Source organism: Bombina bombina, chromosome 3 (assembly GCF_027579735.1).
Source record: "Bombina bombina isolate aBomBom1 chromosome 3, aBomBom1.pri, whole genome shotgun sequence".
NCBI lineage: Eukaryota > Metazoa > Chordata > Amphibia > Anura > Bombinatoridae > Bombina > Bombina bombina.
In genome coordinates, this window is record NC_069501.1 from 558,698,305 (window position 1) to 558,724,390 (window position 26,086).

A 26,086-nucleotide genomic window follows, 5' to 3' on the forward strand; every position below is an offset into this window, starting at 1 on the left:
GCGCAGCACTTCCAAAGCCAGCACAAGTGGTTTTACGCATGCGCATATAAAAGACGCATGCGCAAAAATATAAAATGACGTTACGAAAAAGGGGCTGGACGCCACGGGGTACGCCACATTATTTGTTTAGGGAAATGTCAATCAATGTAAGGAAAGCGGAACAAAATGGCGGGCGGAGGGAGAAACTGAGACTTTTATAGTTATAGAGGTATATACATCGTTTATATATTATGTTTTAACAAAATTCATGAATTAAACTTATGTTATTTTTTGATGATAAAGCAGTTGTGATTGTCGAGTAGCAGTGAGTTTACATCCACTTTAAGCTTTTGGAGATATAACCAGTCCTGCATTATTGTTGGTCACTCCATACCAATTTTTAAAGTTAAATATTGCTGTATATCCAAGAAAATAACTTACATTTTATTAAATGTTGTTAAATCTGCTAGAAAAAAACAACATAATAAAAATGAACTGTTTCGTCAGAAATTCACTTTTCATCATGTAGTGTTACATACGAATAAAGCATGTTTAAAAAAAAAAAGAAAGAAAGAAAAAAAAAAACTTTATTCTGATTGGTTGCTGTATGCCACATGATCATAAAGCCATGAGGTTGCTTCCGGAAGGCTGAAATTGCGCCAAAAAACTTGAGATGTTTGTGCTGTTTATAGCAGGTGAGATTTGCATTACTTTGTTGTGTTAAATATGTGATTTATATCTCATATTCAGCAGTGATATTTATATCATGTGTTTGCCTGCAGATGAGTGTGTATATGAGCCAAGTGCTTAAATTGTCTGCTTATTATGCTTTCAATGTGACCTAGTAAACTGTTTAGCTGCAATGCAGAAACAAATAAATTCCCTATCTTCATTACGTGTGCTTTCTCCATTAATACTGTAAGCATTTTGCTGTTAAACTTTTACAAAAGATTTCTTGATGTTATAAACGTTTAGTTGTGTAGCATTGATTTGATCTATAGCTCTGATTACAAATAAGAGACAGTGCTCTTGATTTCAGTGGATAAAAAGGAGTTACAGCTCTGCAGTGTAAAAAACAAACTGCTTTGTACTGACTGAATGGAATGTGTAGCTTGTTTGTGTGCACATAATTAGGCTAGGAAGGAACTGAAACTTTTGCAATGGCAGATTATTTTTTTAGTGTAAGAGATCAGTCTGTAAATGTCTCTAGAAGTATCCAATAGAAATAGCCAACAATGTAAATAAATGGGTGTATTACTCACTTGCACAAGGAAGTTTTTTTAAATATTTATTTTTTTTAAAAAAAGGAAAAAACTTGCCTGCTAGTATATTACTCTTTAAACTCATTCAGTGGGCTCTGTGTTGTTTGAGCATGTTTTGTATACAGTATTGTGTAAATGCTTCTATTTAAATGCATTGATGCACATTTCTGTTTTTACCTTTCTATTTAAAGGGACAGTATACAGTAAAATTGTTTTTTGCTTAATGTATTTCCAATGACTTGTTATACCAGCTGCAGAGTATATAAAGTGTATGGGGAATTGCATTTTCAGGTTTATTTATAAGATTTTAAATTTCTGGTTTTAAACTTGGTTGACCTTGCAGGTACAATTTATCTCATTATGTTACCAGTTTGTGTACACACATTTGCTTCCTTGTCTTGTCTCTGTTTGTAAACCAAACCCCAATACTTACAATGGAAAAGGTATTTTATTTAGTTATATCTTCTACCCACCAGGAGTGTCATTTCTTCTGCTGGCTGTGTTTTACATAGTTTGTCAATTACTTGGACTTAAAGGGACAGTCTAGTCAAAATTAAACCTTCATGATTCAGATAGGGCATGCAATTTTAACAACTTTCCAATTTACTTTTATTATCTAATTTGCTCAATTCTTTAGATATCCTTTGTTGAAGAAATAGCAATGCACATATGTGAGCCAATCACACAAGGCCTCTAGGTGCAGCAACCAATCAGTAGCTACTGAGCATATCTAGATATGCTTTTCAGCAAGTGATATCAAGAGAATGAAGCAAATTAGATAATAGAAGTAAATTAGAAAGTTGTTTAAAATTACATGCTCTTTCTAAATCACGAAATAAAAAAATTGGCTTTCATGTCCCTTTTAAACTTTCATGATTCAGATAGTGCATGCAATTTTAAAAAACTTTCCAATTTGCTTTGTTCTTTTTGTATTATTAGTTTAAAGCTAACCTAGGTAGGCTCATAAGCCCTTGGAGTCCGCCTCTTATCTGAATGTATTTGACAGTTTTTACTGCTAGAGGGCTTTAGTTCATGTTTCATATAAATAACATTGTGCACGTGGCCGTGGAGTTATTTAAGAGTAAGCACATTTATTGCCTGACATGCAAGTCTGTCAAAAGGTCTGAGATAAGGAGGCATTCTTCAGAAGCATTGATATAATTTAATCAGAGGTAAAAAGTATATTTCTATAACAGCGTTGGTTATGCAAAACTAGGGAATAGATAATAAAGGGATTATGATGTAATGTGTTAGTAAAATATATTTTACAAGTTAATTGCTTTTATTTTGATTAAGCAACTACAAGTATATGAAATCGTTAAAGGGACAGTATACACCAATTTTCATTTAACAGCATGTAATAGACACTACTATAAAGAATAAGATACTGATCTAAAAATCCAGTATAAAACCTTTTACAAACGTACTTGGGAGCTCCCAGTTTAGCACTGTTGATGAGGTAGTCTGGGGCACTCGCTGTAAGGGGCTTGATAAACAAAGCAGACACTTTTCTTTATTTTAAACATAGCTGTTATAGTTCTGCTGGTCTCATAATAGAAAATGAACACCCACTGCATGCAGATCTGCTCAAATTGAGCTGCAGACATGGAGGACGCTTTGTGGTTGCCTTGGAGATGTCAGCTTGCAGAGAAGACTGCCGGTGCACCAGCATTCTCAAACACTGCTCCGTTTCTGAGTGCTGATGAATAAGCCAGGCAGTCTGCATGAGCAGATGTACACAGAGGTCGTATGACTGCCCTGCTTATTGGTCTTTGAAAGTTGATTTCAGAGGGCACTGGGAAGCTTATAAATTTAAAAGGTAAATAACTTAAAAATGCAAAAACAATATTAATGGATTTTAATTATAAAAATGTAAATGTCAAGTTGTTTTTTTTTTTTTTTTAAATGGTTTTTGTTCCCAAAATGACTGTCCTTTTTAAGTCCAAAAACTTTTAGTATAGGTTGGGATACCACAGGCTAAATCAGCTATTTCAAATGCCAAAATAAGGGTAAACTAGCTACCATGCAATGCACTCCAGCAGGTAAAATAGATAATTTCGAACAAATTAGAGAACATTTTTCAGTAAACTGTCCCTTTAAGTATTTTGAGTGTGGTTGCATGGTGTGTGTTTGTTTTTAATGTGTGTGTATATATATATATATATATATATATATATATATATATATATATATATATATATATATATATATATATATATATATATATATATATATATATATATATATATATATATATATATATATATATATATATATATATATATATATATATATATATTTTCTCATATCTCTCACAGGCTAAAGAATGGTTTCTCAAATTCTTATAATAAATCCCTTTGTATACTGTTGCCATAGCCTGACTACCTCTGCTAGGTTACTTCTCTAATTGGAATCTATAATGTAATTGCATTAAGTCTATTTTGTCTCTTTTAGCTGGCTTGTTTGGAATATCTGTCCAGCTCAAAAATGGCTCCAGCGGTTAGAAACAGGTGATGGCAGAATGGCTTTATGGAAACTTCAAGCATATGACAGCTTAATTTTCTTCCACAAGGCTGTGAGACCAGTTTGCAGGTAAGTACAGGTTATTAATATGTAGGTGTTGCATGGTCACTGGCAGACGTTACAGTGAGCTCTCTGCACATGGTGGCAGCTGTAGTTACGGACACTAAGAGCAGTCCGCGGCTGCTCCTGGTGCCCGTGACTACAGCTGTAAAGCTATGGTGGGGTGTAAACTGTTTCTGAAGCCTCTGGACATGTGACTAGTCTAAAATAATTTCTGCCCCTAGGATTATATTTTATTTCCCCCTATTTTCAAAGACTGCTTAACAGCATAATTTACTTCTCTCCCGTAAAACCCAACATGGTCACTGGAAGACGTTACAGTGAGCTCTCTGCACATGGTGGCAGCTGTAGTTACGGACACTAAGAGCAGTCCACACCTGCTCCTGGTGCCCGTGGCTACAGCTGTAAGGCTATGGTGGGGTGTAAACTGTTTCTGAAGCCTTTGGGCATGTATAGTCTAAAATAAATTACTGCCTCTAGCATGGCATCCCCCCCCCCCCCCTTATTTTCAATGGCTGCTTAACAGCATAATTAATTTTACTTTCTTCCCTCCTAATAGTCCCAACATGGTCACTGGAAGACGTTACAGTGAGCTCTCTGCACATGGTGGCAGCTGTAGTTATGGACACTAAGAGCAGTCCGCACCTGCTCCTGGTGCCCGTGGCTACAGCTGTAAGGCTATGGTGGGGTGTAAACTGTTTCTGAAGCCTTTGGGCATGTATAGTCTAAAATAAATTACTGCCTTTAGCATGGCACCCCCCCCTTATTTTCAATGGCTGCTTAACAGCATAATTTACTTCACTCCCATAAAACCCAACATGGTCACTGGCAGACGTTACAGTGAGCTCTCTGCACATGGTGGCAGCTGTAGTTACGGACACTAAGAGCAGTCCGCACCTGCTCCTGGTGCCCGTGGCTACAGCTGTAAGGCTATGGTGGGGTGTAAACTGTTTCTGAAGCCTTTGGGCATGTATAGTCTAAAATAAATTACTGCCCCCCCCCCCCTATTTTCAATGGCTGCTTAACAGCATAATTTACTTCTGTCCTGTTAGACCCAACATGATCACTGGCAGATGTTACAGTGAGCTCTCTGCACATGGTGGCAGCTGTTTTTATGGACATGTGGAGCAGTGCGCGCCTGCTCCCTGTGCCCATGGATACAGCTGTAAAGCTATGGTGGATTGTAAATTGTCTCTTGATGCCTATGAGCATGATATTTTAAAATAAAATAATTTACCTCTAATATAGAATTTTGAATTTTCCTTTTTCCCCTATTTTTCAAAGTAAAGTTTCTGACTTTATAGTCTATATTAAATAAAAATAGCCTAATGCATTTTCTTCTATTAAAGTACATGACCACTATATCGCTCCTTTGCAATGTACTCTAAGGACCCTTGTCTTGTTTTCCTACATGACTGCTTCCCACATGCTATATCCAAGTAACTCCTCTTTGGCAAAGATCTCTCTCTTCCATATGTTTATTAGCGGTAGATACAGTAAATGGTCTTCATAGCAGCTGTGTCTTTGGGAAGTGGAAGCAGCGGGCCCCTGCTGAAGCTACCCAAGGCTAGTTATATACTGTGATACATTACAAGTTTGTCTCTTCAGCCTTAGCTCATGCTCCCCATCATATGTCCCACGCAAGCCCAACCTAGAAAATGCACAACTAACATTCATGGTACACGCTTGTTGCATTTATTATTTCTGTCACTGACTATAATTTCCAAATCTTTACTAACCTAATTCCTGATCCTTTTATACCTTTCCACAGACCCCTGGATTTCTTTCCCTTCTTATTCTCTTTATTTTATAATTGTTGCATTTATGAAATGATGATATGGAGTGACTGTTATGCGGTAGTTTTGAAGCATTTGGTCATATAACTAACAACTTAAACCCACTAAATATGCTGTGCAGCCCAGAATATAGACCTTAAGACTTTATGTTCATTCTTATAAGTGTTTTATCTCTGCATTTTCTACTTGAGTATTAACTATAGGCAATGCAAATTTACCACAATGTCCTGTTTCTTACATTAAGTAGTATGTATTTTTTCTTTCCCCCCGTATCTGTAGGTGATGCTAAAGTTTTCAGATCTACAGCACCAGGTGACATACAGCCAACACTTAGTGTCTAGCTTATTGTCAAAGAAATGTCTGTGCCTCCTTTGTTAAACCAGGTAAGAGTTAAATTGTTGTAAAATACATTAAATTAATAGTATTCAAGCTGTTTCCTGTATAACAGTAGATCATTTTTGTTGCAGACATATAGTATAATTAAATGGTGATAATGGTCAAATCATTACATGCTCTAATTTGTTATTAGCAAATGGAATTTTAAGACTAGCGACCCTGCATTATTGTGTGCTTTAACCCGCAAAGGGGTAAACACAGAGTAGAAGTACTTCTTCGGACCAGCAAAGCAGTGCTGGTCCCAATTGGTGGCGCTAGTTAAACATCTGAGTTGTGTTACTGATTGTATCTGCTTGGGACTAAACACATAGCATGTCATTTTTAACACCAACAATAATGCGCTGCTGATTGGGACCGGCACTGCTCTGGGGGTCCCAAGCAGTATTTCTACTGTGTGTGTTAATCCACACAGTGGTGCAGGATCACTAGTCTTAAAATTACATATTCTAACTAATGTAATTTTACCACTATAATGTTGTCCACTTGTCCTTGCAGTGTCTTTTTGTGGCCTAATCAATCAACAGTATTCCTCCAGCACTCCAAGAAAGGACCCAGCAGACTCCGGTTAGTAAAAAGATGGTCTTTATTCCTTTTCAGCACTTTAAAAACGGCAGCATCAGTTTGAAATCAGAGGGAAGTGGAAATATATTAGGGCAAACATGTTTCGTCTCTACAACGTAACTTCCTCAATGACCCATCTTTTTGTGGCCTGACTGTACTTTTTAATTTTGATAAACTTTTATCCTTAAAGGAATAGGGAAAGAATTTGATAGTCCCAGTGTATATCTATCTTGTCTCTTAAAGGGGCATTAAATAGTATGTTGTGGGGCAATATAGCCTCTTTTTTTTTTTCTTCCTAAGATAAAACATTGTTTTAGCTTCTTAAGCAAGATTGACGAGCATAGGCAGCTATTTATTAAAGGGACAGTCTATGATAGAATTATTGTTTTAAAAAGACAGATAATCCCTTTACCCATCCCCCCCAGTTTTGCACAGCCAACAGTTATTAATTTGTATCTAAGAACCTTCTGACAGCCCCCCTGATCACATGACTGTGACTATATCAAATCTACTGAGTTGCATTTAGTATTGTGTTGTGCTAACTCTTAAATAACTCCCTGTGCCTGAACACAGTGTTATCTGTATGGCCTACAGTCTCTTGTTAAAAGCAATTTTAAAAAATGTGGTAAGAGGCAGCCCTCAAGGGCTTAGAAATTAGCATATGAGCCTACCTAGGTTTAGTTTCAACCAAGAATAAGAAGAAAACAAAGCAAATTTGATAAAAGTAAATTGGAAAGTTGATTTAAAATTACAAGTCCTATCTGAATAATGAAAGTTTAATTTTGACTAGACTGTCCCTTTTAATGTAAATGTTTACTTGCTTGCACATGGGATCATAATAACAGCCAGTGGTAAAAAAAAATTAACCTTAAAGGGACAGTACGCTGTAAAATAGTTTTTATATTAATTTATTTTCAATGACTTGTTTATACCAGCTGCAGTAGATAAAATGTGAGAAATTGCATTTTCAGGTTTATTTGTGTATATGAAGTAGCTGGTTTTGTGCTTTTAAACCACAGCCTATTACAATGGGTTGAGTTTCAGTTAATATCAGATCTCATTGAGTGTGAGTGTAATTTCTTCTGATGGCTGTGTTTACTTAGGCTATGCAATAGCTGAGACTCCAGTATCAAAACTTTCAGTATAGGTTGGGAAACCACAAGCTAAATAAGCTATTTCAAATGCTAAAATAGGGGTAAAGGAGTTACTTAGAAACAATTAAATGCACTCCAGCAGGTAAAAGGGATCATTGAGAACAATTTAAATTGGAGAACGTTTTTAGATGAATTGTCCTTTTTTTAAAATATCACTCTATCTAATCCATTTAAACAAGTTTCCTATTTTATTTCTGTTATCAATTTTGCTTAGTATCCTTTTGTTAAAGGGGTAGTCTACACCAGAATTGTTGTTGTTTAAAAAATAGATAATCCCTTTATTTACCATTCCCCAGTTTTGCATAACCAACACTGTTATGTTAAATATACTTCTTACCTCTGATTACCTTGTATCTAAGCTTCTGCAGACTGCCCCCTTATTTCAGTTCTTTCGACAGACTTTGTATTTAACGTGCACACTTCTGGGCTCCTTTCAGCCGATTTGGCTTTATTCTTCAACAAAGGATGCCAAAGAATAAAGCTAATTTGGTAATGGAAAGTTGTTATATACTGTTGCTGAATCGTGAATGTTTAATTTATAAGTCAAGCATCCTAGAGTTATATTTTAAAACCATGTTTAAATATTACTGTATTTTCTTATGTGTTGTAATTTGTTATTTTTTTTTCTGTGTCCCTATGTCACTTTTGTTATGTTAACATTATATATACACACCGTTGGGAAACAGATGTGAAAGATAGAAAATACTTTCTTTTCATGACCTTTTAGACAGAGATTGGGGGGGGGGGGGGGGGGTGTTGCTCTTATAATCTGTACATGAATGATCATATTTGTGTTTATCATGCAGTGCGGGAAGCACACTTCACTACACCCCCTTCTCTGTATTTGCCTTTCAGGGATAGCTACTTTTTATAGCTACTTATGTATTGCTGTGCAAGACCTGAAACTTTGTTTCCTCTTCTCAACAGATCTAGCAATGTGAAGCGAGATGCCATAATATACAGAGGTCTTCACCTCAACTGTGTCTGCTGACATCCAGGCTGCAAGTTGGTAAGGACAGAGACTGGGGCTACTGTTGCCTTTCCCATATATTAGATTCAATTTTATAACAAACTGCTTTATAAATTATAAAGCAGAAACCTTAATGCTGCTGTTAAGCTAAGGTTTTATGATTTGATTATTGATCATTTGCCATAACAAAGGCAGGAGGAGGTATACATTGTATTCTGTGTTTGACAACTGTGTTTATAGGCAGTGGGGACAGTGCGGCCGAACTGCTCTCACCACCCGTGATCATGGAAAGCTAGGCAGATTCCAATCTGTACCTCCAAATGCCTTTTTGGCATATTTTTTTTTTTTCTTGGTTTATTGTGAATGTATATCTGTCTCCTGTGCATCTCCCATTAACATTTGTTTAAGGTTATCCGGTCAAGCTGCTGTTTGCTGCATGAAAAGGACACATCTGCTGCTCAAGATCTGCTACGTCATTCTGCTGCACAAGATGAGACTTCGCTGGGACACCATTCAAGTATGCCAAGCTGCTGTTTGCTGCATGAAAAGGACACCTCTTCTTCTGCTCAAGATCTGCTACGTCATTCTGCTGCACAAGATGAGACTTCGCTGGGACACCATTCAAGTATGATGAGGATTCAACCAGATTCATCCGTCCTCAGACGTGTTCAGAACGCTACGTTCATATATATATATATATGTATAATGTTTGATTATTATTATTATTCTGTATAAAGTTATAATTTGTAGTATGGTAACTGAACACATTGAATTCTGTGTCTGCAGAAGTGTTCACGGGTAGTGAGTGTAGAGTGCGGCTGCTCTCACTGTCTGTGATCATGGGAAGCTAATCAGATTTCAGTCTATGTTTGGTTATCTATTGTACAATATTTTGTACAATATTTTTATAATTATGTATAATTGTTCTGTATAATATTATGTATAGATTATTATGTATAATATGTATTTTCTATATAATATTATTATTATTATGTATATGTATTTTCTAATTATGTATAATATGTATTCTATTTATTATGTATAATATGTATTTTATTTATTATGTATAATATGTATGTTCTATATATTATTCTGTATAAAGTTATAATTTGTAGTATGGTAACTGAACACATTGAGTTCTGTGTCTGCAGAAGTGTTCACGGGTAGTGAGTGTAGAGTGCGGCTGCTCTCACTGTCTGTGATCATGGGAAGCTAATCAGATTTCAGTCTGTTTGGTTATCTATTGTACAATATTTTGTACAATATTTTTTATAATGTATAATATATATTATGTATATGTATGTTCTATATATTTTATCATTATGTATAATATGTATGTTCTATATTTTTTTTTTTATTATGTATAATGTATTTTCTATTATGTATAATATGTATGTTCTATATATAATTATTATTATTATTATGTATAATATGTATTTTCTATATATTCTGTATAAAGTTATTTGTAGTATGGTAACTGAACACATTGAGTTCTGTGTCTGCAGAAGTGTTCACGGGTAGTGAGTGTAGAGTGCGGCTGCTCTCACTGTCTGTGATCATGGGAAGCTAATCAGATTTCAGTCTGTTTGGTTATCTATTGTACAATATTTTTATAATGTATAATATGTATAATTGTTCTGTATAATATATATTATGTATATGAATGTTCTATATATTTTATCATTATTTATAATATGTATTTTCTATATATTATTATGTATGTTCTATATATTATGTATAATATGTATGTTCTATATATTATTATTATGTATAATATGTATTTTCTATATATTATTCTGTATAAAGTTATTTGTAGTATGGTAACTGAACACATTGAGTTCTGTGTCTGCAGAAGTGTTCACGGGTAGTGAGTGTAGAGTGCGGCTGCTCTCACTGTCTGTGATCATGGGAAGCTAATCAGATTTCAGTCTATGTTTGGTTATCTATTGTACAATATTTTTATAATTATGTATAATATCTATAATTGTTATGTATAATTTATTATGTATAATTGTTCTGTATAATATATAATTATGTATATGTATATATTATGTATAATTATTATGTATATTATGTATGATTGTTATGTATAATATGTTTGGCTTAAATATGGGAAAGGCAACTTTAGCTCTGTACTTTTTGTACACTGGGTGCATTTAGAGCACCAGGTTGTCTAGTTTCTTACACTAATTTTGTTTTCTGTATATAGATTTTGTTTTATATACAGATCTTCAAGCACTGGACAAAATGTCTACATGAAACATTTCTCCGTTGCATCAGCCCAGGTAAGCATGAGTGGTTGTGAAGATGTAGCATTTACAACTTTCAATGCTTGCATTTTTGTTTCCCTGCATCTTAAAGGGATATAAAAACCCAAATGTTTTATTTCATGATTCAGAGCATGCAACTTTCCAATTTACTCATATTATCAAATTTTTGTTCTCAATCTTTATTTGAAAAAGCAGGAATGTAAGCTTAGGAGGCCGCCCATTTTTGGTTCAGAACCCTGGGTAGCGCTTGCTGATTTATTGGCTACATTTAGCCACCAATCGACAAGCACTACCCAGAACATTTGGGTTTCATATCCCTTTTATGTTTTGCTTACTGGGGGTGGGGGGGGAGGGGTTTGTTTATTAAAATTGCATAAGTCTCATTGTCATAGCAATGGCACTTAATGCTAAGTCACTAAGGTTCCGGGTTTAAAAATTCACATGGCCCAGGTAGAAGGAATTTCTGTCTCCCTCACTTCTAAATTCACTTCAATTTTCTCTTGGTATTTCTGGTGAAAAAAAGAATATGCACATATCCTACAGTAAAGGGAGCTAGCCGCTTATTGGTTCCTGCAGACATTTGTCTCTTGTGATTGGCTAACTAGATGTGTTCAGCTAGCTGCCAGTAGTGCAATGTTGTTCTTTCAGCAAAGGATAACAAGAGAATGAAGCCCATTTGATAATAGAAGTAATAAGGAAAGTTGTTTAAAATTGTTTATTTCCAAATCACAAAAAAACTGAAGCATTTGGCATTTTTAAGGCTTTCAACTTGTTTTGTCACCATCTCATAGGTTCATCAGTATAGATAAAATGTGACTATTATAACACATCTAGAACTCACACACCCTCTATATAAACTGTACCTTGTTCAGTTACTTCATTTCCTATTGCCTCTATAGGTGAGAACTGGTTCTGGGATGCTGTAATGATCACTGCTCTTTGCTTCAGTCTGTCAGAATATTTGTGTACAACTTTATTTTACTTCTGTTTATAATGTACCTCACGCTTAATTTTACTTCTGTTTATAATGTACCTCACGCTTTATTTTACTTCTCTTTATAATGTACCTCACGCTTTATTTTACTTCTCTTTATAATGTACCTCACGCTTTATTTTACTTCTCTTTATAATGTACCTCACGCTTTATTTTACTTCTCTTTATAATGTACCTCACGCTTTATTTTACTTCTCTTTATTTTACTTCTGTTTATAATGTACCTCACACTTTATTTTACTTCTGTTTATAATGTACCTCACGCTTTATTTTACTTCTCTTTATAATGTACCTCACGCTTTATTTTACTTTTTATAATGTACCTCACGCTTTATTTTACTTCTCTTTATAATGTACCTCACGCTTTATTTTACTTCTCTTTATTTTACTTCTGTTTATAATGTACCTCACGCTTTATTTTACTTACATTTATAATGTACCTCACACTTTATTTTACTTCTCTTTATTTTACTTCTGTTTATAATGTACCTCACGCTTTATTTTACTTCTCTTTATAATGTACCTCACGCTTTATTTTACTCTTTATAATGTACCTCACGCTTTATTTTACTTTTTATAATGTACCTCACGCTTTATTTTACTTCTCTTTATAATGTACCTCACGCTTTATTTTACTTACATTTATAATGTACCTCACACTTTATTTTACTTCTCTTTATTTTACTTCTGTTTATAATGTACCTCACGCTTTATTTTACTTCTGTTTATTTTACTTCTGTTTATAATGTACCTCACGCTTTATTTTACTTACATTTATAATGTACATCACGCTTTATTTTACTTCTCTTTATTTTACTTCTGTTTATAATGTACCTCACGCTTTATTTTACTTCTGTTTATAATGTATCTAACGCTTTCATATTGCTGAATGAGTTGATGCCAGTTGTAGGTGTTCCCTGAATACAACATATTCAAATGGATGCAGTTGAGGAGAAAAGTGTACACCATATCTACTGTATGTTATTCTCTATGGTTTGTAGGAATAACTTTACTTTTTGTTCTATATTCTCACTTTTTTTTTTTTTTTTTTTTTTTTGCAGTTTTAACAGCTGGAGTACGTGTGTTTTGTGCAACTCTGCTGCTCTCACAACTCGTGTACCCATGGAAAGGGATTGTCCTTGGCGTTCCTGTTTGAACTATAAACCTGGCTATTTAATAAAATGCTAATAAAGTGTTTCTGATATCTGTTCTATTAATAAAGCTTTGACTTACCTTACATTTTGTTATAGTTTTTTATTTATATGGTTATGCATTATAAAGTGCTAATAAACCCTACTATTTATGAAACTCTAGAATTGGCATCACTTAACATAAAGGTGACCATCATTCACATTTTTTTTTTTTTTGTCTAAGCGCCTCCGGCCACCCACAGCTCAGTTTTTCAATAGTACAGCTAATTACTAAAACGTCATCTCATTGAAAAAACAGCTGCGCTGTGGGTGCTTAGTTTTGTGCTGATGCTGTAGTTAAATGAAATACCAAACATGCGGGCAAGGAAAATGGTAACTTTTTTTTTAATTATTATTATTGCACAGATTTTGGGATTCCGGGAATTGGGTATTTGTACGTGTGTGTGTAATATATCATTTTAAAATAAAAATGTATGTGTGGGGGCGTATTTTCGCTAAGTAGATACTTGTAATAATGGAGTTCAGGTGTTTCATCCACACCCATTGCTAATAAGTGTATGAAGTCCAGCATGTAGCCATAACATCTCCATAGCCACACAGTGGCAGTACGATGGGTCATACTAAACAAGTCAGTTTGTTAAAATTCTGCCCTACTAGATGAGTCTTGTTGCTTATAGCACTTACAGCTGACCAAGAGCTCTGCCGTAAAGCCTTAGACCACACAAACTCACAGAACAGGGATGCTGAAGCTCATATAAACTAATTTTCATATAACTGCATGTAATACACTACTATAAAGAATATGTGCGGATACTGATGTAAACATCCAGTAAAAACCTTTTAACCCTTTAAGGACACAGCTTTCAGTTTGCTCAATTGTTTTATGACGGAAAAATTCCGTCATATGTCCTTAAGAGGTTAAAAACTTACTTGGAAGCTCCCAGTTTAGCAATGTTAATGAGGTTAATGTTAGAGACCCAGTGAAAGGATCTGGAAACAAAAAGAGAGCAGACACTCCCCCCACCCCTCCATATGAAAAAACCCTCTACACAAACTAGAGCAAGCTGGAGGAGTAGGTAGACAACAGTTTACTTCTAAAACTTTGGGGCTTGGTTTGAAATATGAAAATCAGCACAATGTGTTATTGTTTTTTTTTAAAAAATAAGCTAAATTACATTTTTCTTAAGTGTATCCAGTCCACGGATCATCCATTACTTGTGGGATATTCTCCTTCCCAACAGGAAGTTGCAAGAGGATCACCCACAGCAGAGCTGCCATATAGCTCCTCCCCTCACTGCCATATCCAGTCATTCTCTTTCAACTCTCAACTAAGATGGAGGTCGTAAGAGGACTGTGGTGTTTTATACTTAGTTTATTTCTTCAATCAATAGTTTGTTATTTTTAAATGGTGCCGGAGTGTACTGTTTATTTCAGGCAGTATTTAGAAGAAGAATCTGCCTGTGTTTTCTATGATTTTAGCAGAAGTAACTAAGATCCTTTGCTGTTCTCACATATTCTGAGGAGTGAGGTAACTTCAGAGGGGGAATAGCGTGCAGGTTTTCCTGTAATAAGGTATGTGCAGTTAAAATATTTTTCTAGGGATGGAATTTGCTAGAAAATGCTGCTGATACCGAAGTAATGTAAGTAAAGCCTTAAATGCAGTGATAGCGACTGGTATCAGGCTTATTAATAGAGATACATACTCTTATAAAAGTGTATTTTAAAACGTTTGCTGGCATGTTTAATCGTTTTTTTTTACATATGTTTGGTGATAAAACTTATTGGGGCCTAGTTTTTTCCACATGGCTGGCTTGAATTTTGCCTAGAAACAGTTCCCTGAGGCTTCCCACTGTTGTAATATGAGTGGGAGGGGCCTATTTTAGCATTTTTTTTTGCACAGCAAAAATTACAGACACAGAGATCTAGCTTCTTCCTGCATGATCCAGGACTTCTCTGAAGGTCTCAAAAGGCTTCAAAAGTCTTATTGAGGGAGGTAAAAAGCCACAGTAGAGCTGTGGCAGTTGTTGTGACTGTTTAAAAAACGTTTTTGTCATGTTATTCCGTTTTTGGTATTAAGGGGTTAATCATCCATTTGCAAGTGGGTGCAATGCTCTGCTAACTTATTACATACACTGTAAAAATGTCGTTAGTGTAACTGCATTTTTTCACTGTTATTTCAAAATTTGGTAAAATTTGTGTTTCTTAAAGGCGCAGTAACGTTTTTTATATTGCTTGTAAACTTGTTTTAAAGTGTTTTCCAAGCTTGCTAGTCTCATTGCTAGTCTGTTTAAACATGTCTGACACAGAGGAACCTACTTGTTCATTATGTTTGAAAGCCATGGTGGAGCCCCATAGGAGAATGTGTACTAAATGTATTGATTTCACCTTAAACAGTAAAGATCAGTCTTTATCTATAAAAGAATTATCACCAGAGGGTTCTGTCGAGGGGGAAGTTATGCCGACTAACTCTCCCCACGTGTCAGACCCTTCGCTTCCCGCTCAGGGGACGCACGCTAATATGGCGCCAATTACATCAGGGACGCCCATAGCGATTACCTTGCAGGACATGGCTGCAATCATGAATAATACCCTGTCAGAGGTATTATCTAGATTGCCTGAATTAAGAGGCAAGCGCGATAGCTCTGGGGTTAGGAGAGATACAGAGCGTGCAAATGCTGTTAAAGCCATGTCTGATACTGCGTCACAGTATGCAGAACATGAGGACGGAGAGCTTCAGTCTGTGGGTGACATCTCTGACTCGGGGAAACCTGATTCAGAGATTTCTTATTTTAAATTTAAGCTTGAGAACCTCTGTGTATTGCTTGGGGAGGTATTAGCTGCTCTGAATGACTAACACAGTTGCAATTCCAGAGAAATTGTGTAGGCTGGATAGATACTATGCGGTGCCGGTGTGTACTGACGTTTTTCCTATACCTAAAAGGTTTACAGAAATTATTAGCAAGGAGTGGGATAGACCCGGTGTGCCCTTTTCCCCACCTCCTATATTTAGAAAAATGTTTCCAATAGACGCCACTACACGGGACTTATGGCAGACGGTCCCTAAGGTGGAGGGAGCAGTTTCTACTTTAGCACAGCGTACCACTATCCCGGTTGAGGACAGTTGTGCTTTTTCAGATCCAATGGATAAAAAATTGGAGGGTTACCTTAAGAAAATGTTTATTCAACAAGGTTTTATTTTACAGCCCCTTGCATGCATTGCGCCTGTCACTGCTGCGGCGGCGGCATTCTGGTTTGAGGCCCTGGAAGAGGCCATCCAGACAGCTCCATTGAATGAAATTATTGACAAGCTTAGAATGCTTAAGCTAGCTAACTCATTTGTTTCTGATGCCATTGTTCATTTGACTAAACTAACGGCTAAGAATTCCGGATTCGCCATCCAGGCGCGTAGGGCGCTATGGCTTAAATCCTGGTCAGCTGACGTGACTTCAAAGTCTAAATTACTCAACATTCCTTTCAAGGGGCAGACCTTATTCGGGCCTGGCTTGAAGAAAATTATTGCTGACATTACTGGAGGCAAGGGTCATACCCTTCCTCAGGACAGGGCCAAATCAAAGGCCAAACAGTCTAATTTTTGTGCCTTTCGAAATTTCAAGGCAGGAGCAGCATCAACTTCCTCCGCTTCAAAACAAGAGGGAACTGTTGCTCATTCCAGACAGGCCTGGAAACCTAACCAGTCCTGGAACAAGGGCAAGCAGGCCAGAAAGCCTGCTGCTGCCCCCAAGACAGCATGAAGGAACGGCACCCTATCCGGAAACGGATTTAGTGGGAGGGGGGGCAGAATTTCTCTCTTCGCCCAGGCGTGGGCAAGAGATGTTCAGGATCCCTGGGCGTTGGAGATCATATCTCAGGGATATCTTCCGGACTTCAAAGCTTCTCCACAAGGGAGATTTCATCTTTCAAGGTTATCAGCAAACCAGATAAAGAAAGAGGCATTCCTAAGCTGTGTGCAAGACCTCCTAGTAATGGGAGTGATCCATCCAGTTCCGCGGACGGAACAAGGACAGGGATTTTATTCAAATCTGTTTGTGGTTCCTAAGAAAGAGGGAACCTTCAGACCAATCTTGGATCTAAAGATCTTAAACAAATTCCTCAGAGTTCCATCATTCAAAATGGAAACTATTCGGACCATCCTACCCATGATCCAAGAGGGTCAGTACATGACCACAGTGGACTTAAAGGATGCCTACCTAAACATACCGATTCACAAAGATCATCATCTGTTCCTAAGGTTTGCCTTTCTAGACAGGCATTTCCAATTTGAAGCTCTTCCCTTTGGTTGGCCACTGCCCCAAGAATTTTTACAAAGGTTCTGGGCTCACTTCTGGCGGTTCTAAGACCGCGATGCATAGCGGTGGCTTCGTATCTAGACGACATCCTGATACAGGCGTCAAGCTTTCAAATTGCCAAGTCTCATACAGAGATAGTTCTGGCATTTCTGAGGTCGCATGGGTGGAAAGTGAACGTGGAAAAGAGTTCTCTATCACCACTCACAAGAGTCTCCTTCCTAGGGACTCATAGATTCTGTAGAGATGAAAATTTACCTGACGGAGTCCAGGTTATCAAAACTTCTAAATGCTTGCCGTGTCCTTCATTCCATTCCACGCCCATCAGTGGCTCAGTGCATGGAAGTAATCGGCTTAATGGTAGCGGCAATGGACATAGTGCCATTTGCGCGCCTGCATCTCAGACCGCTGCAATTATGCTAAGTCAGTGGAATGGGGATTACTCAGATTTGTCCCCTCTACTAAATCTGGATCAAGAGACCAGAGATTCTCTTCTCTGGTGGCTTTCTCAGGTCCATCTGTCCAAGAGTATGACCTTTCGCAGGCCAGATTGGACGATTGTAACAGATGCCAGCCTTCTAGGTTGGGGCGCAGTCTGGAACTCCCTGAAGGCTCAGGGATCGTGGACTCAGGTGGAGAAACTCCTCCCAATAAATATTCTGGAGTTATTCAATGCTCTTCTAGCTTGGCCTCAGTTAGCAACACTGAGGTTCATCAGATTTCAGTCGGACAACATCACGACTGTGGCTTACATCAACCATAAAGGGGGAACCAGGAGTTCCCTAGCGATGTTAGAAGTCTCAAAGATAATTCGCTGGGCAGAGTCTCACTCTTGCCACCTGTCAGCGATCCACATCCCAGGCGTAGAGAACTGGGAGGCGGATTTTCTAAGTCGTCAGACTTTTCATCCGGGGAGTGGGAACTCCATCCGGAGGTGTTTGCTCAACTGGTCCATCGTTGGGGCAAACAAGAACTGGATCTCATGGCGTCTCGCCAGAACGCCAAGCTTCCTTGTTACGGATCTAGGTCCAGGGACCCGGGAGCAACGCTGATAGATGCTCTAGCAGCTCCTTGGTTCTTCAACCTGGCCTATGTGTTTCCACCGTTTCCTCTGCTCCCTCGACTGATTGCCAAAATCAAACAGGAGAGAGCATCAGTGATTCTGATAGCGCCTGCGTGGCCACGCAGGACCTGGTATGCAGACCTAGTGGACATGTCATCTCTTCCACCATGGACTCTGCCTCTGAGGCAGGACCTTCTAATACAAGGTCCTTTCAATCATCCAAATCTAACTTCTCTGAGACTGACTGCATGGAGATTGAACGCTTGATTCTATCAAGGCGTGGCTTCTCCGAGTCTGTCATAGATACCTTAATACAGGCTCGGAAGCCTGTCACCAGGAAAATCTACCATAAGATATGTCGTAAATATCTTTATTGGTGTGAATCCAAGAGTTACTCATGGAGTAAGGTTAGGATTCCTAGGATATTGTCCTTTCTCCAAGAGGGTTTGGACAAAGGCTTATCAGCTAGTTCTTTAAAAGGACAGATCTCTGCTCTGTCCTTTTGCACAAGCGTCTGGCAGAAGTTCCAGACGTCCAGGCATTTTGTCAGGCTTTGGTTAGGATTAAGCCTGTGTTTAAAACTGTTGCTCGCCCGTGGAGCTTAAACTTGGTTCTTAAAGTTCTTCAGGGAGTTCCGTTTGAACCCCTTCATTCCATTGATATTAAACTTTTATCTTGGAAAGTTCTGTTTTTGATGGCTATTTCTCCAACATTGGTGTGTCCGGTCCACGGCGTCATCCATTACTTGTGGGATATTCTCCACCCCTACAGGGAAAGGCAAGGAGAGCACACAGTAAGAGCTGTCCATATAGCTCCCCCTCTGGCTCCGCCCCCCAGTCATTCTCCTTGCTGCTCTGAACAAGTGCATGCAGATGCATGTGAGAGGGTCTGGTGTCCACTGAAAACGTTCCTAGAAGGCTTGAAATACCCCCCTGGGATAGTTGAAGTCACAACAAAGGCTGTGGCTGGGACTGTAGTGGGGTTAAAATTGCAAACGGCTCCGGTTTCCACATTTTAAGGGTTAACAGCTTGAAAATTGGGGTGCAATACTTTGAATGCATTAAGTGGTGAAAATTTGGTAAAGATTGGATAATTCCTTCATAGTTTTTCACATATTCAGTAATAAAGTGTGCCCTGTTTAACATTTTAAAGAGACAGTAACAGTTTTGTTTTAAAACGGTTTTTGTACTTTATTAACCAGTTTAAGCCTGTTTAACATGTCTGTACCTTCAGATAGATCATGTTCTGTATGTATGGAAGCCAATGTGGTTCCCCCTTCAAAACTCGGCAGCCTCTAGACAAGAGGGTACCGCTTCCCAGACTAAACCAGCTTGGAAAACAATGCAAGGCTGGAATAAGGGTAAACATGCCAAGAAGCCTGCTGCTGCTACCAAGACAGCATGAAGGGGTAGCCCCCGATCCGGGACCGGATCTAGTAGGGGGCTGACTCTCTTTGCTCAGGCTTGGGCAAGAGATGTTCAGGATCCCTGGACACTAGAAATAGTCTCTCAGGGTTATCTTCTAGAATTCAAGGAAGGTTCCACATTTCTCACTTATCTTCAAACCAAATAAGTAGACAGGCATTCTTACATTGTGTAGAAGACCTGTTAAATATTGGAGTGATACACCCAGTTCCAACTGTGGAACAAGGTCAGGGGTTTTTACTCAAATCTGTTTGTAGTTCCCAAAAAAGAGGGAACTTTCAGACCAATTCTGTATTTAAAAATTCTAAACAAATTTCTCAGAGTTCCATCGTTCAAAATGGAAACCATTCGAACAATTTTACCTACAATCCAGGAGGGTCAATATATGACTACCGTGGATTTAAAGGATGCGTATCTACATATTCCTATCCACAAAGATCATCATCAGTTCCTAAGGTTCGCCTTTCTGGACAAACATCAGTTCGTGGCTCTCCCATTCGGACTAGCCACTGCTCCCAGAATTTTCACAAAGGTGCTCGGGTCCCTTCTAGCGGTTCGAAGACCAGGGGGCATTGCAGTGGCACCTTATCTGGACGACATTCTAATTCAAGCGTCGTCGCTTTCCAAGGCAAAGGCTCATACAGACATTGTTCTAGCCTTTCTCAGATCTCACGGGTGGAAGGTGAACGTAGAAAAGAGTTCCCTGTCTCCGTCGACAAGAGTTCCCTTTTTGGGAACAATAATAGATTCTTTTGAAATGAAGAGCTTCCTGGCAGAAGTCAGAAAGTCAAAGCTTCTAAACACTTGTCAAGTTCTTCACTCTTTTCTGCAGCCTTCCATAGCTCAGTGCATGGAAGTAGTAGGGTTGATGGTTGCAGCAATGGACATAGTTCCTTTTGCTCGAATTCATCTAAGACCATTACAACTGTGCATGCTCCAGTAGATAGAATCACCTGTCTCAGGGAATGAGTTTCTGCAGACCAAAGTGGGTCATTGTCACGACCGACGCCAGTCTATCAGGCTGGGGCGTGGTCTGGGATTCCCTGAAAACTCAGGGTTTATGGTCTCGGGAAGAGTCTCTTCTCCCGATCAACATCCTGGAACTGAGAGCGATATTCAATGCTCTCCGGGCTTGGCCTCATCTAGCGAAGGCCGGATACATAAGATTCCAGTCAGATAACATGACGACTGTAGCTTGCATCAACCATCAGGGAGGAACAAGGAGTTCCTTGGCGATGAGAGAGGTATCCAAGATCATCAAATGGGCGGAGGATCACTCCTGCCACCTATCTGCAATCCACATCCCAGGAGTAGACAACTGGGAGGCGGATTATCTGAGTCGTCAGATTTTCTATCCGGGGGAGTGGGAACTCCACCCGGAGGTGTTTGCCCAGTTGACTCAATTATGGGGCATTCCAGACATGGATCTGATGGCGTCTCGTCAGAACTTCAAGGTTCCTTGCTACGGGTCCAGATCCAGGGATCCCAAGGCCACTCTAGTGGATGCATTAGTGGCGCCTTGGTCGTTCAACCTAGCTTATGCGTTTCCATCGTTCCCTCTCCTTCCCAGGCTTGTAGCCAGGATCTAACAGGAGAAGGCCTCTGTGATTCTGATAGCTCTTGCGTGGCCGCTCAGGACTTGGTATGCAGACCTGGTGAATATGTCATCGGCTCCACCATGGAAGCTACCTTTGAGACAGGATCTTCTAGTACAAGGTCCATGCGAACATCCAAATCTAATTTCTCTGCAGCTGACTGCTTGGAAATTGAACGTTTGATTTTATCCAAGCGTGGGTTTTCAGATTCAGTGATAGATACTCTGGTCATAGCCAGAAAACCTGTGTCTAGAAAGATTTACCATAAAATATGGAAAAGATATATCTGTTGGTGTGAATCCAAGGGATTCTCCTGGAGTAAGATTAAAATTCCTAAGATCCTCTCCTTTCTCACAAGAAGGTTTGGATAAGGGATTGTCAGCGAGTCCTCTAAAAGGACAGATTTCTGTTTTATCTGTCTTGTTATACAAACGACTGGCAGCTGTGCCAGAGGTACAAGATTTTGTACAGGCTTTGGTCAGAATCAAACCTTTTTACAGATCCTTGACTCCTCCTTGGAGTCTAAATTTAGTTCTTTCAGTTCTTCAGGGGGTTCTGTTTGAACCCTTACATTCCATAGATATCAAGTTGCTATCTTGGAAAGTTCTGTTTTTGGTTGCTATTTCTTCTGCTAGATGAGTTTCTGAATATCTGCTTTGCAGTGTGATCCACCCTATCTGGTGTTCCATTCAGATAAGGTTATTTTGCGTACCAAGCCTGGTTTTCTTCCAAAAGTTGTTTCCAACAAGAATTTTAACCAGGAAATAGTTGTTCCTTCTCTGTGCCCGAATCCAGTTTCAAAGAAGGAACGTTTGTTACACAATTTAGATGTAGTCCGTGCTTTAAAGTTCTATTTAGAAGCAACAAAGAATTTTAGACAAACCTCATCCTTGTTTGTCATTTACTCTGGTAAGAGGAGAGGACAAAAAGCTTATTGCTACCTCTTTCTTTCTGGCTGAAAAGCATTATCCGATTGGCTTATGAGACTGCCGGACGGCAGCCTCCTGAACGAATCACAGCTCACTCCACTAGGGCTGTGGCTTCCACATGGGCCTTCAAGAACGAGGCTTCTGTTAATCAGGTATGTAAGGCAGCGACTTGGTCTTCTCTGCACACTTTTGACAAATTTGATATTTTTGCTTCTTCGGAGGCTGTTTTTGGGGGAGAGGTTTTGCAAGCCGTGGTGCCTTCTGTTTAGGTAACCTGATTTGCTCCCTCCCTTCATCCGTGTCCTAAAGCTTTGGTATTGGTTCCACAAGTAATGGATGACGCCGTGGACCGGACACACCAATGTTGGAGAAAACAGAATTTATGCTTACCTGATAAATTACTTTCTCCAACGGTGTGTCCGGTCCACGGCCCGCCCTGGTTTTTTAATCAGGTTTGAAAAATTTTTCTTTTTCTTTATACACTACAGTCACCACGGCACCCTATAGTTTCTCCTTTTTCTCCTAACCATCGGTCGAATGACTGGGGGGCGGAGCCAGAGGGGGAGCTATATGGACAGCTCTTGCTGTGTGCTCTCCTTGCCTTTCCCTGTAGGGGAGGAGAATATCCCACAAGTAATGGATGACGCCGTGGACCGGACACACCATTGGAGAAAGTAATTTATCAGGTAAGCATAAATTCTGTTTTCCTCGGCTCGAAGAGTCTCCGAGTTATCTGCCTTACATTGTGATTCTCCTTATCTGATTTTTCATTCAGACAAGGTAGTTCTGCATACCAAACCTGGGTTTTTACCTAATGTGGTTTCTAACAGGAATATCAATCAAGAGATTGTTGTTCCATCATTGTGTCCTAATCCTTCTTCAAAGAAGGAACGTCTTTTGCATAATCTGGACGTAGTCCGTGCCTTGAAGTATTACTTACAGGCTACTAAAGATTTTCGTCAAACATCTGCCTGGTTGTCGTTTACTCTGGACAGAGGAGAGGTCAAAAAGCTTCGGCAACCTCTCTCTCCTTTTGGCTTCGGAGCATAATACGCTTAGCCTATGAGACTGCTGGACAGCAGCCCCCTGAAAGGATTACAGCTTATTCTACTAGAACTGTGGCTTCCACCTGGGCCTTAAAAAATGAGGCCTCTGTTGAACAGATTTGCAAGGCTGCGACTTGGTCTTCGCTTCACACCTTTTCAAAATTTTACAAATTTGACACTTTTGCTTCTTCAGAGGCTGTTTTTGGGAGAAAGGTTCTACAGGCAGTGGTTCCTTCCGTTTTAAGTTCCTGCCTTGTCCCTCCCATCATCCGTGTACTTTAGCTTTGGTATTGGTATCCCACAAGTAATGGATGATCCGTGGACTGGATACACTTAACAAGAGAAAATCTAAATCTAGTGTACAATGTCTTTTTTTTTTTTTTTTTTTTAAAGGGACACTCAAGTCAAAATTATACTTTGATTCAGATAGAGCATGTAATTTTAAACAACCTTCCAATTTACTTCCTTTAACAATGTGCACAATCTTTTTACACTTTGAGTCGACAAGCTTCTACTGAGCATGTGCAAGAATTCACAGAATATACTTGTATGCATGTGGAAATAGAGAGCTTTGAAATTTGACAGAAAAAAATGAATCCTCTCGCATTGCAAGATCCCTAGTGATTTTTTTTAAAAGACAGATTTTGCTTTACTTCTCCAAGGGGCGTTCCCTGCATTTCTGTGAAAGACAAGCAAAGTGCAATATAGCACTGCATGACGAGAGTTCTGCTGCGTTTACACTTTGTGCTTTTGGTTTTATCACTTTACGCTTCCAATTTAAACTTTTTTATTTTGTGTACAGCAGTGTAGTTAGTATTGTGATTTTACAAATTCTGACCTATACAGCAGGCTTCAAAGGCAAAATTCACTGTATTTTCTATGAAAAGGGTAGGGACTTGGAAATAGAAAGTAATGACGCTCTCTGCAATACATTTCACATGGGAGAGAGAAGGTAACTGGAGAACCCCTGGGGCTGATATAAAGGCTCGGTTTGTAGCAATTACAAATTAAAATGAAATGTTTTCACTACAATTTATCTTTTGTCTATATTTACTATATATTACTTTTCTATTAGTTAAATAAGTCTATTGTGAATTTTGAGCAAACTTCACCTGCATACAGCTGGCGAGACAACTGGTGAGAGAACTTCAGACATGCCTAGGAACTCCCCTGTTCAGCCCAGGAAACTGCCCTGTCCCTCCCACTTTCTGAAAGTGACAGTTTTAGTTTGCAATGCAGCAAATTCAAGGTGCAATGTAATTTGTTTATACAAACCGAAATATACAAAGTATGACCCTAATTTGTTAAAGTAACACAGAAGTGTAACAAAACTTCATATCACGCAGTGCTTTACTGCACTGGGCTTGTCTCTACTTCATTTATAGAAATGATAGAGATCTTGCCGTGCTGGAGAGTTCTGCTCTTTTTCTTTTAAATTTTCAGTGAGTTCAGCCCCTGTGAAGTCTGAACTGCAATGTCTCTCCAAGCTGGAGAACCTTTGAATATCAGGGCTTCAGTGCTATTGCATTGTATTTATCATGGATTTGTTGATTATGCAAATCTACTGCATTTCCTGGTCCTTTAAAAATTATCTAAGACAGCATATATTATATTATAATTTAGCATAATTATAAAAGTAAATCTGAAAAGTTGTTTAAAATTGCATGTTCTATTTAATTTGCTTCGTTCTCTTTTGTATTCTTTGTTGAAGAAGCAGCAAGGCACATGGTTGAGCCAATAACACTAGGCATATATCTGAAGCCACCACTGCATGCTTTGGAGCAGGAAAGGGGAAAAATGGGTTTCATGCCCCTTTAAAGCCAATTAGAGAAAGATACATAGTAGGGTTACCCTTGAGAAGTCGTTAGGGTGCTTTCTGTGTTCTGAGAAATAGAAACTGCTCAATCCTCAGAGCTAAATTACATAAAAAAGGGGCAATAGCTAAACATTTTTTTTCTATTAAATCTCAAGGTGTTTACTGCCCCTTTAAAAAGTGCAAGTATATTCTAAGCAGTGCTTCTTCATTTTTTTATTTTTTTACTTGGGACTAGGCACGTGCATTTGTGTACTTTGTTGCCAAAAATGGCAGCCACCAGCAGAATTTGTCTCTTTTCCCTTGTGAAAGGGCAACACACAAGGATCTGGATTTGTACAGATCTTTGTGTGTTGCCCTTTCACAAGATGAAATATGGAGACCATTTCTGCTGGCCATTTTCTGCATTTGTTTGCGAAGGGTTTGTTTCCATTGAGGTGATAAAATCCATTAAATTCTATGGAGATTTTATGGTACCACCATTTTCCAAACATTATCAACTCAATGGAAACTAAAGTACGCAAATGCACTTGTCTACTTGGGACCTATTTTTACATTGGAAGATTATTTTGCCACCCCCTATGATTACAATACAAAACAAACCCCTTGTCAGACAGTTCTACATTTATTATTATTTATAATACATCAATACACCAAACAAGTCAGGAGATTATTAGAGAAAATAAGTCAATTGAACTGTTATTGACTCTGCTAATCACTAATGGTTAGACTCTTTGTCTAACTACTTGTACTCTCCATGTAGACTTCTCCCCTGCTTGGCGATGAGCAATGCCTC

At 38.5% G+C, this 26,086-nt stretch overlaps 1 long non-coding RNA gene across 1 annotated transcript; it reads left to right on the forward strand.

Annotated features, from left to right (window-relative positions):
- Positions 1-598: 598 nt before the first annotated feature.
- Positions 599-13,202, forward strand: LOC128651794 (uncharacterized). Its single transcript, XR_008401184.1, has 7 exons — positions 599-674; positions 3,696-3,833; positions 5,900-6,003; positions 6,512-6,580; positions 8,659-8,740; positions 10,911-10,986; positions 13,027-13,202. It is a non-coding gene; the product is annotated as an uncharacterized LOC128651794 (long non-coding RNA).
- Positions 13,203-26,086: the final 12,884 nt, after the last annotated feature.